This window comes from Pan troglodytes, chromosome 7 (assembly GCF_028858775.2).
Source record: "Pan troglodytes isolate AG18354 chromosome 7, NHGRI_mPanTro3-v2.0_pri, whole genome shotgun sequence".
NCBI classification, from domain to species: domain Eukaryota; kingdom Metazoa; phylum Chordata; class Mammalia; order Primates; family Hominidae; genus Pan; species Pan troglodytes.
The window spans coordinates 14,374,246-14,387,465 of record NC_072405.2 but is presented as its reverse complement, the minus strand read 5'-3'; the positions used below and the strand labels follow the sequence as shown (position 1 = coordinate 14,387,465).

Sequence of the window (13,220 nt, the reverse complement as noted above, 5' to 3'; positions counted from 1 at the left end):
GACCTGGAAGGGACCTTAGCAGTAGTTTCCTTTTTTTTTTTTTCTTTTTTCTTTTCTTTTCTTTTTTTTTTTTTTGAGACAGAGTTTCACTCTTGTTACCCAGGCTGGAGTGCAGTGGCCCGATCTCGGCTCACCTCAACCTCCGCCTCCCGGGTTCAAGCGATTCTCCTGCCTCAGCCTCCTGAATAGCTGGGATTACAGGCATGAGCCATCACGCCCAACTAATTTTGTGTTTTTAGTAGAGGTGGGGTTTCTCCACGTTGGTCAGGCTGGTCTCGAACTCCCAACCTCAGGTGATCCACCAGCCTTGGCCTCCCAAAGTGCTGGGGTTACAGGCATGAGCCACCGCGCCTGGCCAGCAGTTGTTTTCTTAAAGCTTTCTGTTTTACAGACAGCCGTGTGGTATTGTCAAGAGACCTAGAATAAAAAGGCCTAGATTTTAGTCTAAGTTTCACCACCTACTAGGTGCATATATCTTGGGTAAATACACAGTCTTTGTGAGCCCGTTTTTGTTTTTTGTTTTTTTTTTTTTCATCTGTAAAATAAGAATGCTGGCCAGGGAAAGAATTCAGCCCTCCTGACTCTCAGCCCAGTGCTCCTTGGCCACTTTGCTCCAGTATTCCACTGGCATCTTCCTACTTACCTCCACAATCCTCCAGCCATGTGTCCTCCCTGCAGACCCCTAACCTTCTCCCCGGCACTGTCTGTGTCCCCTCCAAACCCATCCCTGTGATGCCAGACGATAGCTACTCACATACTAGAAAAAGCACTGGAATTCAGTTCTTCCAAGTTCACAGCCAGCAATATTTTGATCCTCTAGGAGTGTGAAATTAAATGACAGACCAGATACCCTTGCCCATTTTCTGCCTCTTTCCCATGTCTCATACTCCAAGGGGTCAACCCTGATCTTTGGAATCTCAGCTCCAATGTCCATTGATAGGGAAAACTGCCTTGACTCCCTAGAATATAAAGCCCCCTGCTCTATGACCTTATAGTGCACTGGCCTTTCAGAGCACCTGTTACAATGTGTCATCAGAAATGCATGGGTGGCCGGGTGCAGCAACTCACGCCTGTAATCCTAGCACTTTGGGAGGCTGAGGCCAGAGGATCACCTGAGGTCAGGAGATCGAGACCAGCCTGGCCAACATGGTGAAACCCCGTCTCTACTAAAAATACAAAAATTAGCTGGGCGTGGAGGCACACGCCTGTGATTCCAGCTACTTGGGAGGCTGAGGCAGGAGAATGGCTTGAACCTGGGAGGCGGAGGTTGAGGTGAGCCATGATGGCGCCATTACACTCCAGCCTGGGAGACAGAGTGAGACTCCATCTCAAAACAAAACAAAACAAAACAAAACAAAACAAAACAAAACAAAAACAAAAAAGAAATGCATGGGGGCATCTGGTTGTGTCCCTACCTCTCGCTATGCTGTCCTATTCAGAAAGTCAGGAAGCATATCTGTTGGGCATGTTGCCGCATCTTCGGGGCTTTGCTCAGAGCCTGGCACAAGGTGTTTCCTGGATCAAAGGCTGCTGGTGAGCGAAGGAATGGATTTAACTTTCTAATGAATGCCCTAGCACCATCATCTATTGAGAGCATATGATAGGCCAGGTTCTGAATTGGGCACTTTACATAACTTAGCTTATGTAACTTCCAAAACAACCCTCTAAGGAAGGTGTCACTAACTGCATTTTATATAAAAGGAAACTGAAGCTAATGACAGCACCAAGAAAAATCATCCAGCCAGGCGTTGTGGCTCATGCCTGTAATCCCCGCACTTTGGGAGGCCGAGGCTAGGAGATCACTTAAGCCCAGGAGTTCAAGGCCAGCTTCTGCAACATAATGAAATCTCACCTCTTCCAAAAAAAATTTAAAAATTATCCAAGTGTTGTGTTTCATGCCTGTAGTCCTAGCTCCTTGGGAGGCTGAGGTGGGAGATTCACGGAGCCCAGGAGGTTGGGGTTGCAGTGAACCATGATTGTACCACTGCACTCCAACCTGGGCAACAGAGAAAGATGAGAGAGAGAGAGAGAGGAGGGGAGAAGGGGAGAAGGGGGAAGGGGAGAAGGGGGAAAGAGAGAAGGAGAGAAGGGGAGGGAGAGAAAGGAAAGGAAAGGAAAGAAAGGAGAGAGAGAAAGAAAGAGAGGAAGAGAGAGAAAGGGAGAATGGAAGGAGGAGAGAAGGAGAGGAGAGAAGGGGAGAAGGGGGAGAAGGAGAGAAGGAGAGAGAAGGAAAGAAAGAAAGAAAGAGAAAGAGGGAGGGAGGGAAGGAAGGAGGGAAGGAAGGAAGGAAGGAAGGAGAGCAAGAAAGAAAGAAAGAAGGAAAGAAAGAAAAGAAAGGAAAAGCATCCAACTCAGCTTCCAGAGTTGACAGGAGGTGACAGTGATGACACCCTTGCCTAATTCCTTCCAAGTCCTGCTGAAATCAAATTCAAGTGTTCTCCTTATCTGGTAACTTAGCTATCTCAGTGGGAATTTAATATATATAAATTGATCACACAATTGCTATTTACCAAGGCTCTATTAGCTGTGGGAAATATCAATGAATATAAGACACAGCCATCTGGAATGGATCCGGCCTAAGCTGATTGACCATGGGAGGTACGGGGATTTTTTTTCTTTGCTCCCCCACTTCCACCCCACCCAAACCTAGCTCCTTGGAAACCAAGAACTGAGCCCTTCTGGCTCTCTTAAGATACTGATGCCCATCTGTCAAGCACAGATTTCGCCGTGTTAGAGCCCCAAAGATGTGCATCTCGTAGCACAATAGCATTGTAATGCCTGTTCTTTAACTGAATTGCAAACAAAGCAACACTATGCCTTGATATGAAAAGTCACATTTATTTTTATTTTGGACACTAGCTCTGTGGGATCTTGCAAGTGAATGTTGCTGTCATCCCCACTAGGACTTAGTCAGCTGAGCTGGAAGAGATTTTGTGTTTGTTTTATTTACTTATTTAAAAGAAAGGAGATTAGTGAATACATGTCTATTTGAGAGCAAATTCCATTTTGATCAAAACACCAGCTCCATGCCCTGGCGATGAGTCCTCTTTCATGCGTCTTGTGATGCTGACCTACGGTTGAGAATATTAGATAATGAAAGTCATTTAAAGGAGAATCCCAAGATAAAACTCTACCATTCCCTCATCTCACAAATGCACATTTTTCTTTCCCTTTTATGCTCTTGTGCTACATCTTTTCGGAAGCTGTTTTCTCATTCAAACAACCCCTACTGGGCAAGCCTGTCTGCAAGAGCTGCAGGTGTCCCCGCAGCCCAGCTTACAAAGCCTGCTTGTTAATCAGCCCCATCACATGTCTTTTGACCGCCTTCCTACCCAGCTTTCTCCATATCTCTCTCCCAGCCAACCACTACTACTACTTCTAAAAGAGAAAAAAAAAAAAAAACAGCCAGTCAAAAGAGCTATTATCCTAAAGATTCCTTAACAAGGCCTGTGGCTCTCCAGGAAATTAGTCCAAGTTTTGCTCCCCTCCTCCTTCCTCTACATGGCGCCCCCTCCTCCCATTCATTGGTGGCTGTAAAACTTGTTGACCCTGCTACATTCTGTGACCACTGGACATGCTACCAAGTGTCTCTCCGGGAGCCTCTCAGCCACCATTATTATATGGTGTGGCCATACGATAATGTATGGCCATTACTGTATGGCTTCCCCATCAGAACCAGTTAGGAATGTAAATACACAAGGAGATCATCCTCTGACTAAACAAAGTCCAACAGTGGTGACACTGTGCAGTGCCTTTAGAGAGTTTCAACAGGGGATCTGGAAGACAAATAGGTCACTTTCTTCCAATCTTCTATGTTTGACAACTGACTGGTTTGACTCTATTAGTCCTCCCCGCCTCAATTTCCTGAGATGCAAAATGAGAATGTTAATTCTATGCACCGTAACTGGGGGAGAAGTAATTTGCTAATAAGAGCCAGTGTTTGTAGAAGGCTCTGGGGTTGGCATAGGTAGGTCATAACTAATCTATGTCAATCACGTACCGTGGATCTGAAATTGAAGGAAGGCTGCACATATCCACAGGCCCTAGAGGGGAGGTTTATTTGCTCCGCACTATCACCTCGTCCCACTCCACCCCACGCGGAAATCAGACATCTGTCTCATGACCGAATTAGTGCTCTCAGAAACTGAAAAAGAGGAAGCAAATTATGTCTTTTGGGGGGTTTTACCGTCTGGTGCACTATGCAGAGAAATAAGTTTTCCCAGAGTTACTTGTGTTGTATCAAAATGGGATTTCCTCAATGCTTTTTATTAGCAAAATGCTCTAAGAGTCCAAAAGATTGTCTTAAAATACTTTCATGGCCTGTAATCCCAGCACTTTGGGAGGTGAAGTGGGTGGATCGCCTGAGCTCATGAGTTCGAGACTACCCTGGTCAACATGGTGAAACCCTGTCTCTACTAAAATACACAAAATTAGCTGGGTGTGTGGCATGTGTCTGTAGTTCCAGCTACTCAGGAGGCTGAGGCACAAGAATCGATTGAGCTCCAGAGGCGGAGGTTGCAGTGAGCCGAGATCGCAGCACTGCACTTCAGCTTGGGCTATAGAGTGAGACCGTGTCTCAAAAAAAAAAAAATTCCTTTTATGGCTATATTTATTATAAGAACCATAAGAAAAAAAAAGGGAAAGAGAGAAGGCCACTCTATTTCAAGGATGAATAGGTCAAAGAAACACCATTTTTCAACAGGTTTATAAAACTATTAAAAATGGCAAATGACACATTCTTTTTAGATAAATAGAAACTTTCCTTTTCCTGCCACTGAACAGGCAGGCCTCAGGAAAACTTGATTTAGAGCATCGGTTTACTTTTGCAAGTAAAACGCCCTAAGAGATGGTCCATGTCATGACATTTTCACAGCTGGATTTTGGCACATTTAGGTCTCAGAGGTAACATCACACAGAAGCCTTCTTGTAGAAGTCAACAAAAACCACCCAGAAATCAGGACGGACTGAAGTCTACTGACCTAGTAAAACCGAAAATACACAGCTACCTCCGGAAGGACAGAGGGAAAAGCAACATTCAGGGATGGGACTGTTGAGCCACAAGAAATCATGTGACAATTTTTCATCCATGGTTTATCAAGCAGCAATAGGCCTGAACTTTAAACAGTTTACTGACAGAAACATATGTGGCCTCTCTCTATATAATTATAGTTTAATTATAGTAACTACAATTGTAACTAATTGTAATTATGTGTGTGTGCGCATGTGTATATAACATGATAAAATTCATTTTAACCATTTAAGTGCACAGTACATTGGTGCATTCATTAGTACATGCACATTTTCGTGCAACCATCACCTGAATACTTATCATCTTCCCAAACTGCAGTTCTGTACCCACTAAACATGAATTCCCCACTCACCTCTCCTCCAGCCTCTGGCTACCAACATTCTGTCTCTATACATTTGTCTACTCTAGGTCCTTCCTATACGTGGAATTATACAGTATGTGTCCTTTTGTGACTGACTTATTTCACTTGGCATAATATTCTTAAGATTCATCCATGTTGCAGCATATTAAGCATGAATAATATACCTTTCCCTCCCTTCCTTCCTTCCTCCCTCCCTCCCTCCCTCCCTTCCCTTCTCCTTCCTTCCTTCCTTCTTTCCTTCCTTCCTTCCTCCCTCCCTCCCTTCCCTTCTCCTTCCTTCCTTCCTTCCCTTCCTCCCCTCCCCTCCCCTCTCCTCTTCTCCCCTCTTCTCCCCTCCTCCTCCCCCTCCTCTCCCCTCCTCCTCCCCCTCCTCTCCCCTCCTCCTCCCCCTCCTCTCCCCTTCTCTCCCCTCCTCCTCTCCCCTCCTCTCCCCTCCTCCTCTCCCCTCCTCTCCCCTCCTCCTCTCCCCACCTCTCCCCTCCTCCTCTCCCCTCCTCTCCCCTCCTCCTCTCCCCTCCTCCTCTCCCCTCCTCCTCTCCCCTCCTCTCCCCTCCTCCTCTCCCCTCCTCCTCTCCCCTCCTCTCCCCTCCTCCTCTCCCCTCCTCTCCCCTCCTCTCCCCTCCTCTCCCCTCCTCTCCCCTCCTCTTCTCCCCTCCTCCTCTCCCCTCCTCCCCTCTTCTCTTCTCTTCTTTTCTTTTCTTTCCACGGTCACCCCTGTTGCCCAGGCTGGAACACAGTGTTGTGATCAGGGCTCACTGCAGCTGGGCTCAAGCGATCCTCCCACCTCAGCCTCCCAAGTAGCTGGGACTATAGGTGAGCACCACCACTCCAGGCTAATTTTTGTATTTTTTTGTAGATACGGGGTTTCGCCATGTTACCCAGGATGGGCGCAAGTGATCATCCCACCTCAGATTCCCAAGGTGCTGGGATTACAGGCATAAGTCACGGCGCCTTGCCGCATTCTCTCTTCATATAAACAGTGTTATTGAAATGTAATTTACATATAAATGTCAACCATTTTGAGTCTACAATACTTTTTAGTAAGTTTGTCAAGTTCAGTAATCATTGTCACAATCCAGTTTTAGGACATTTTTATTCTGCAGCAGGAACCTTTGTGTTCATCTCCAGCCCCATATCCCTTTACCACCCCCAGCCCTAGGAAACCACTACTCTACTTTCTAGATTTGTCTTTTCTGGATATTTCATATAGAAGGAATAATACCATAAGTAGCCTTTTGTGTCTGGCTTCTTTTTCTTTCTTTCTTTTTTTTTTTTCTTTTTTCGAGACGAAGTTTCACGCTTGTTGCCCAGGCTACAGTACAATGGCGTGATCTCAGCTCACCATGACCTCTGCCTCCCGGGTTCAAGTGGTTCTCCTGCCTCAGCCTCCCGAGTAGCTGGGATTACAGACATGAGCCACCACCCTTGGCTAATTTTGTATTTTTAGTGGAGATGGAATTTCTCCATGTTGGTCAGGCTGGTCTCAAACTCCCTACCTCAGGTGATCCGCCCACCTTGGCCTCCCAAAGTGCTGGGATTACAGGCTTGAGCCACCATGCCTGGCCATGTCTGGCTTCTTTCACTTAGCATAAGGCTTTTGAGGTTTATCCATTCTGTAGCATGGATCAGTATTTCATTATTTTTTATTTCTGAATAGTATTCCATTGCATGGGTACATCACATATTGTTTATTCATTCACCAATTGATGGACATTTGGGTTGCTTCCATTCTTTCGCTATTATAAATCATGCGGCATGAATATTTGTGTGCAAGTCTTTGTGTGGACGTGTTTTCATTTATCTTAGGTAGATACCCAGGAGTGGGGCTGCTGGGTCAGACCACAAATTTATGTTTAATCTTTAAGAAACTGTCAAACTGTTTTTCCAAAATGGCTGTACCATGGAGAGGTTTTCTTTGGGGTAACTGAACAGATTCTTCAGATGGATTAGTTTTTCCCTTTGGGACCCTTCATAATGTGAAATACTTTGCTTTTTTAGACTCTGACCTCAGCTCAGTCAGAAAGCCAAGCAGTGGGAGTCATGAATTAATTCCTTAAATATTTCTCATTTTCATATTCTTAACTCATTGCTGAGTTCATATTAAAACCAAACAACCTTGAAAGCTCAGAAGAATAGTGTTGTGAAGGTGAAGGATCAGGGCCGGGTGCCGTGGCTCATGCCTGTAATCCCAGAACTTTGGGAGACCAAGGTGGGCAGATCAACTGAGGTCAGGAGTTCGAGACCAGTCTGGCCACCATGGCGAAACCCCCGTCTCCACTAAAAATAAAATATAAAAATGAGCTGGGAGTGGTGGCAGGAGCCTGTAATCCCAGCTACTCAGGAGGCTGAAGCAGGAAAATCACTTGAACCTGGGAGGCAGAGGTTGCAGTGAGCCAAGATCAAGCCACTGCACTCCAGCCTGGGCGACAGAGTGAGACTCCATCTCAAAAAAAATTAAAATTAAAATTAAAAAAGAAGGAAGTGAAGGATCAGACCTGGATGATCCCTAATGTTTCCCCCATCCATTAATGCATCTCTAGAAGTGTCTCTAGAAGTGTTTGTGGACCAAGAGTAGTGTCTTGATGGGCTTTGAGCTATGTCTCACTCCACACTATCTGAAAGTAGAGGTGGAGTTTCTAATCATTCATGTGCCCGTTCAGCTAAGGAACAAGCCCTTTCTCCTGACCATAGACCCTAACATTTGAGGAGGAGGGAGCTGTAGATGAAAGGATGACCATTCTCCTTGTAGGCCAGATCAAAGCTCCCACAGAGAGAATAAAGGGATATCCCACTTTCCTACTGTAGTGAACTGCCTAGCATTCCACCCATAGCAGCCATTAACATGTCTCCTGTATGCCACTTTCTTATGAGTTGATTTTTGGAAAAATATTAACTTTCTAACTAAGAGCATTAGTGTACATCAATCATTGGCATACTTTAATTTTTTTTTTTTTTTTTTTGAGACGGAGTCTTGCTCTGTCGCCCAGGCTGGAGTGCAGTGGTGCAATCTCGGCTCACTGCAAGCTCTGCCTCCCAGGTTCACGCCATTCTCCTGCCTCAGCTTGCCAAGTGGCTGGGACTACAGGCGCCTGCTACCACGCCCGGCTAATTTTTTGTATTTTTAGTAGAGACGGGGTTTCGCCGTGTTAACCAGGATGGTCTCGATCTCCTGACCTTGTGATCTGCCCGCTTTGGCCTCCCAAAGTGCTGGGATTGCAGGCATGAGCCACTGTGCCCGGCCGGCATACTTTAATTTTAGTACCTTCACTCCTTTGCTAGGTTTTTGGTTTTTTGTTTTTTGTTTTTAAACAAGGTCACACTCTATTTTCCAGGCTGGAGTGCAGTGGCGCAATCTCAGCTCCCTGCAACCTCCACCTTCTCAGCTCTCTGCAGCCTCCACCTCCCTGGCTCAAGTGATCCTCCCACCTCAGCCTACCAAGTAGCTGGGACCACAGGCAGTGCCACCACGCCTGGCTAATTTTTTTTGTATTTTTGGTAGAGATGGGTTTTCAGCATGTTGCCCAGGCTGGTCTCGAACTCCTGGACTCAAGCAATCCACCTGCTTCAGCCTCCCAAAGCACTGAAATTATAGGCACGTACCACTACGCCCAGCCCCCTTTATTAGTTTTTTGGGGCTACCATAACAATGTACCAAAAACTGCGTGGCTTAAAACAAGAGAAACTGTCTTATAGTTCTGGGGACTAGAAGTCCCAAATCAATGTGTCAGCAAGGCCAGGCTCTCTTTGCCGACCCTAGAGGAGAAGCCTTCCTTGCCTCTCCTAGCTTTTGGTGTTTGCTGGCAGTTCTTGGTGCTCCTTGGCTTGTACCTGCATCACTCCCCTCACATGGCTGTCTTCATGTCTCTCTACAGATGAACACCAGTCATTGGATTAGGGCCCATCCTAATGACCTCATTTCAACTTGATTACATCTGTAAAGACCCTACATCTAAGAAGGTCACATTCTGTAGCACTGGGGGTTAGGACTTCAACATTTATTTTCTGGGGGGTTAGGTAGGGGGAACCACACAATTTAGCCCATAACAGTAACATTTTGAAACAACGACGTTTGCAAAAACTTAATGTATCTGTCACTGAATGGACACCTACATATAGTTATATATTGATATGGGTTGGCCGTGTTCCCATCCAAATCTCATCTTGAATTGTAGCTCCCATAATTTCCACATGTTGTAGGAGGGACCCAGTGGGAGGTAATTGAATTATGGGGGTGGGTCTTTTTCATGCTGTTCTCATGATAGTGAGTAAGTCTAATGAGATCTGATGGCTTTTTTTTTTTTTTCAGACAGAGTCTTGCTCTGTCACCAAGCTGGAATGCAGTGGCGCCATCTCGGCTCACTGCAACCTCTACCTCCCAGGTTCAAGCGATTCTCCTGTCTCAGCCTCCTGAGTAGCTGGGATTATAGGCACCCACCACAATCCGGGCTAATTTTTGTATTTTTAGTAGAGATGGGGTTTCACCATGTTGGCCAGGCTGGTCTCGAACTCCTGACCTCAGGTGATCCACCTGCCTCAGCCTCCCAAAGTGGTGGGATTACAGGCATGAGCCACCGGGCCTGGCCCTGATGGTTTTATAAAGGGGAGTTGCCTACACAAGCTCTCTTTGCCTGCTGCCATGTAAGATGTGACTTCACTCCTCATTTGCCTTCTGCCATGATTGTGAGGCCTCCCCAGCCCCATGCAGAACTGTGAGTCCCTGAAACCTCTCCTTTATAAATCACCCAGTCTCAGGTACATCTTTATTAGCACGTGAGAACAGACTAATACATATAGAAAAGGGGAAAAAAGTGTTTTTCTTCTTCACCACTGACATCTGTGCTCTGTGGTGCTTGAGCACAAAAGAAAGATCATAACAACCTTGAACCTTTGGCTCTCAGTCCTGTGTGGTTTGATATTCTGACATCTGTAGTTATTACTTAAATAATATCTTTCAGTTTGGGCAAAAAAAAAATCTATTCAGTGCTTGGAATATGATACTATAAATTATTTAGAGTGTTTTATCTTGCGTAGTGCTGCCTAGAATCAACGTCTGAGAAGAATGGGATGTTAGATATGTTTTTCTTAAAAAAGGTGGGACATGAGGATGTGATTCCATAATCAAAGGACAGGGATTAACTGATAAGATATGTGAATTTCCACACCTCAGAGAAGAAAGAGATAGCTTTGGGGTGGCAAATGATAGAGCCGATTATCACTCTGAGAGGAAAGAGAGGAGTGGGGCTGTGTGCGTTTGCTAGACCAAGCTCTAACTGGCTTGCTGAGAATGTTATCTCCTAGCAGGACAGAAGGAAGCTACAAGGGCTCATCACAGCAAGTTTTTGAAAGATCTTTTTCCTTCCTTCCCTACCCAGTCCTCTCCATGGTGGTTTTGGGACCCAAATTGCCACTAGGGCAGGCTTAGCTTTCAAGCCTGGAGCAGATGCCCAGGACGTCCAGGGCACCAACCTCTCCCATCTGCAATTACCCTCCTCCCCTTATGAAATACTCCCTTTTGTTTTGTTTTGTTTTTCTTTTTGGAGTCAGTGTCTCACCCTTGCCCAGGGTGCAGTACAGAGGCGCAATCATAGCTCACTGCAGCCTCAACATCCCAGGCTCAAACAACTCTCCTGCCTCAGCTTCCTGAATAGCTAGACTACAGGCACACACTACCTGTATGTGCCTGGCCAATTTTTTAATTTAATAGAGACAGGGTCTCACCGTGTTGACCAGGCTGGTCTTGAACTCCTGAGTTCAAGCAACCCTCCCACCTTGACCTCCCAAAGTCCTGGGATTCCAGGCATGAGCCAATGCACCTGGCCAAAATACCCCTTTTCTCTATCAGCATCCGTATCAAGCCTGTCTTATCCATTCCATTTGTCCTCCCATCTAATTCCTTTCTTCCATGGGGTCCTTTAGAACCTCCTGCTACTATAAACAAAGTCACTAAGAGCTTAAGCTTGTCTCAGACACTCCCTGGCTCACGCAATTAACTGGAACCTGGAATTTCCGTGATAACATCTCTTTCCTTTTTGCCCTCCACAAGAGATCTCTCTTTAGACTGCTCTGCATTTTAAAAGGTCTAGAAGGGAAGGGGTCATGCTTCTCTTTTTTCTTATGGCCTCTTCTGTATTCCTGGGTCCCCCAATTCTTGGCCTCTTCCTATCACTTTTGCGCCTTCTTCACAATACTCCTCCAACCCCTTCATTTGTTCTGGGGGCTCCAAACACCACTTCTGGCAGGATGACTTCATTCACCAAACGGTGGCTACACACTTCCAACCCAACAGACCACAAACTGAATTCTGTGACTTTCCCGTTTGTAATAATGATACCATCATTCTACCGGTCTCTAGGGGCTAAAACTCTACTGGTCACCTTTGATTCCTTCCTCTCTGTCAGTAATAGCACCTACTCCAGTGTTTCTGCGAGGCTTACATGAGAAAAGCCAGGTACATCATTGATCACACAGGGCGAGATGCTGAGTAAGTGCTCCATAATGTAAGGCTTTATTCGTTAACAGATTATTGCTCACAGTGAATCCACGAAGTAACCAATCCCCATTTCTCCCTCTTCATGTCTCTCAAAACCATACACACCATCCATTCTTTCTGTTTCCCTTGCCATGTTCCTTATCAAAACACATCAACTGCCATCTGGACCAGGGATAGGAATGCTAAGCCAGACTCCTTGTCTCCAATCTCTTCTCCCACTTCCTAATCCATCTGGGATACAAGATCCAGAGAAAGCTAATGAAAAACCACCTTAGCGATGTCATTCTGCTGCTCGGAAATGTCAACACTTTCTTGATGGCTCACCTGGAAACGAAGTTCTTCTCTTCTAGCGCCACACTCCATTTCCAGGCCTGTCTCCAAAAACCATGATCCAGCCAGTCTAGAATGCAAAACCTCTGAAAAATCTTCCGCCTCTCCCACGTCCATTCATTTGCAGATAACATTGTCTCAGTCTGGAAAGTCCCCATCCTCCACAGATTGAAATCGTTCTCATCTTCTAAAGCTCCCCTCCTCTATAGAACCACTTTCTGTGTTTCTTCTGTCTGTTTCTCCCTTGAACCCCCACTGCCCCGGCTTATCTTCCTCTCATAGAGCTTATGTTTTTTTTTTTGCTCTTACTTGTCTTTCTTTCCCAGTAGGACCTCATGCAGTGCTTATAAGTAGAAGTCTCTCAATACATATTCGTTGAGAAAACTGAACATCGTTCTCGCTTTTAGGTGAGATGCATGTCTCTATTATTTGAGATGTATTCTCCGGCTGAGGAGATAACATGTGTGGGATTTCTTTGGCTCAATCTTCATACTCTCTGACCCCTCTCAAATACCCCAGCTTGTATTTTTGCGTATAGTTTAATGGCACGCCCTTCCTAATCCTGCCATTTTGCCTAATTCCAAACTACCTTACTTTACTCACCCCAAAGCACTCCCAGCCTTAACCTCTTGTCCCAGTTTCCTAAAATATAACTGCTCTTGTACGGAATGGTGCCGCTGGACTAAAACTCTGACGAGGAATTGCTGTTCTTCAAGGTCTGGTCTGTATCAGGGAGCCCACGCCCTGCAGTTAAAAGTGTCATAAAAATGGACTGATAAGTAGCTAGAAGCAGAATGCTGTGTCTACACAAATTACACTGCATTGCAGGGTACAGTTTGGAAGTTCAAGCAAGAATTCTTTATGAAAATGAATGAGCTTACCGTAGCTTGACTGAGGATATCATATACTTAACAGTCACTGGTAGAGCACTGCCTAAGAGTGTGGGTATTTTATGTGCATCTCAGTGACTCCTTTGAAGTGTTTCTTGATTCTTTTCATTAGGCAAGATG

At 45.6% G+C, this 13,220-nt stretch overlaps 1 long non-coding RNA gene across 1 annotated transcript; it reads right to left on the bottom strand.

The window, feature by feature from the left end:
• Positions 1–2,838: 2,838 nt before the first annotated feature.
• LOC104004245 (uncharacterized) lies at positions 2,839–12,478 on the bottom strand. Its single transcript, XR_677138.3, has 3 exons — positions 12,205–12,478; positions 4,001–4,144; positions 2,839–3,071 (listed from the first exon to the last, which is right to left on the bottom strand). It is a non-coding gene; the product is annotated as an uncharacterized LOC104004245 (long non-coding RNA).
• Between the last annotated feature and the right edge of the window lie 742 nt (positions 12,479–13,220).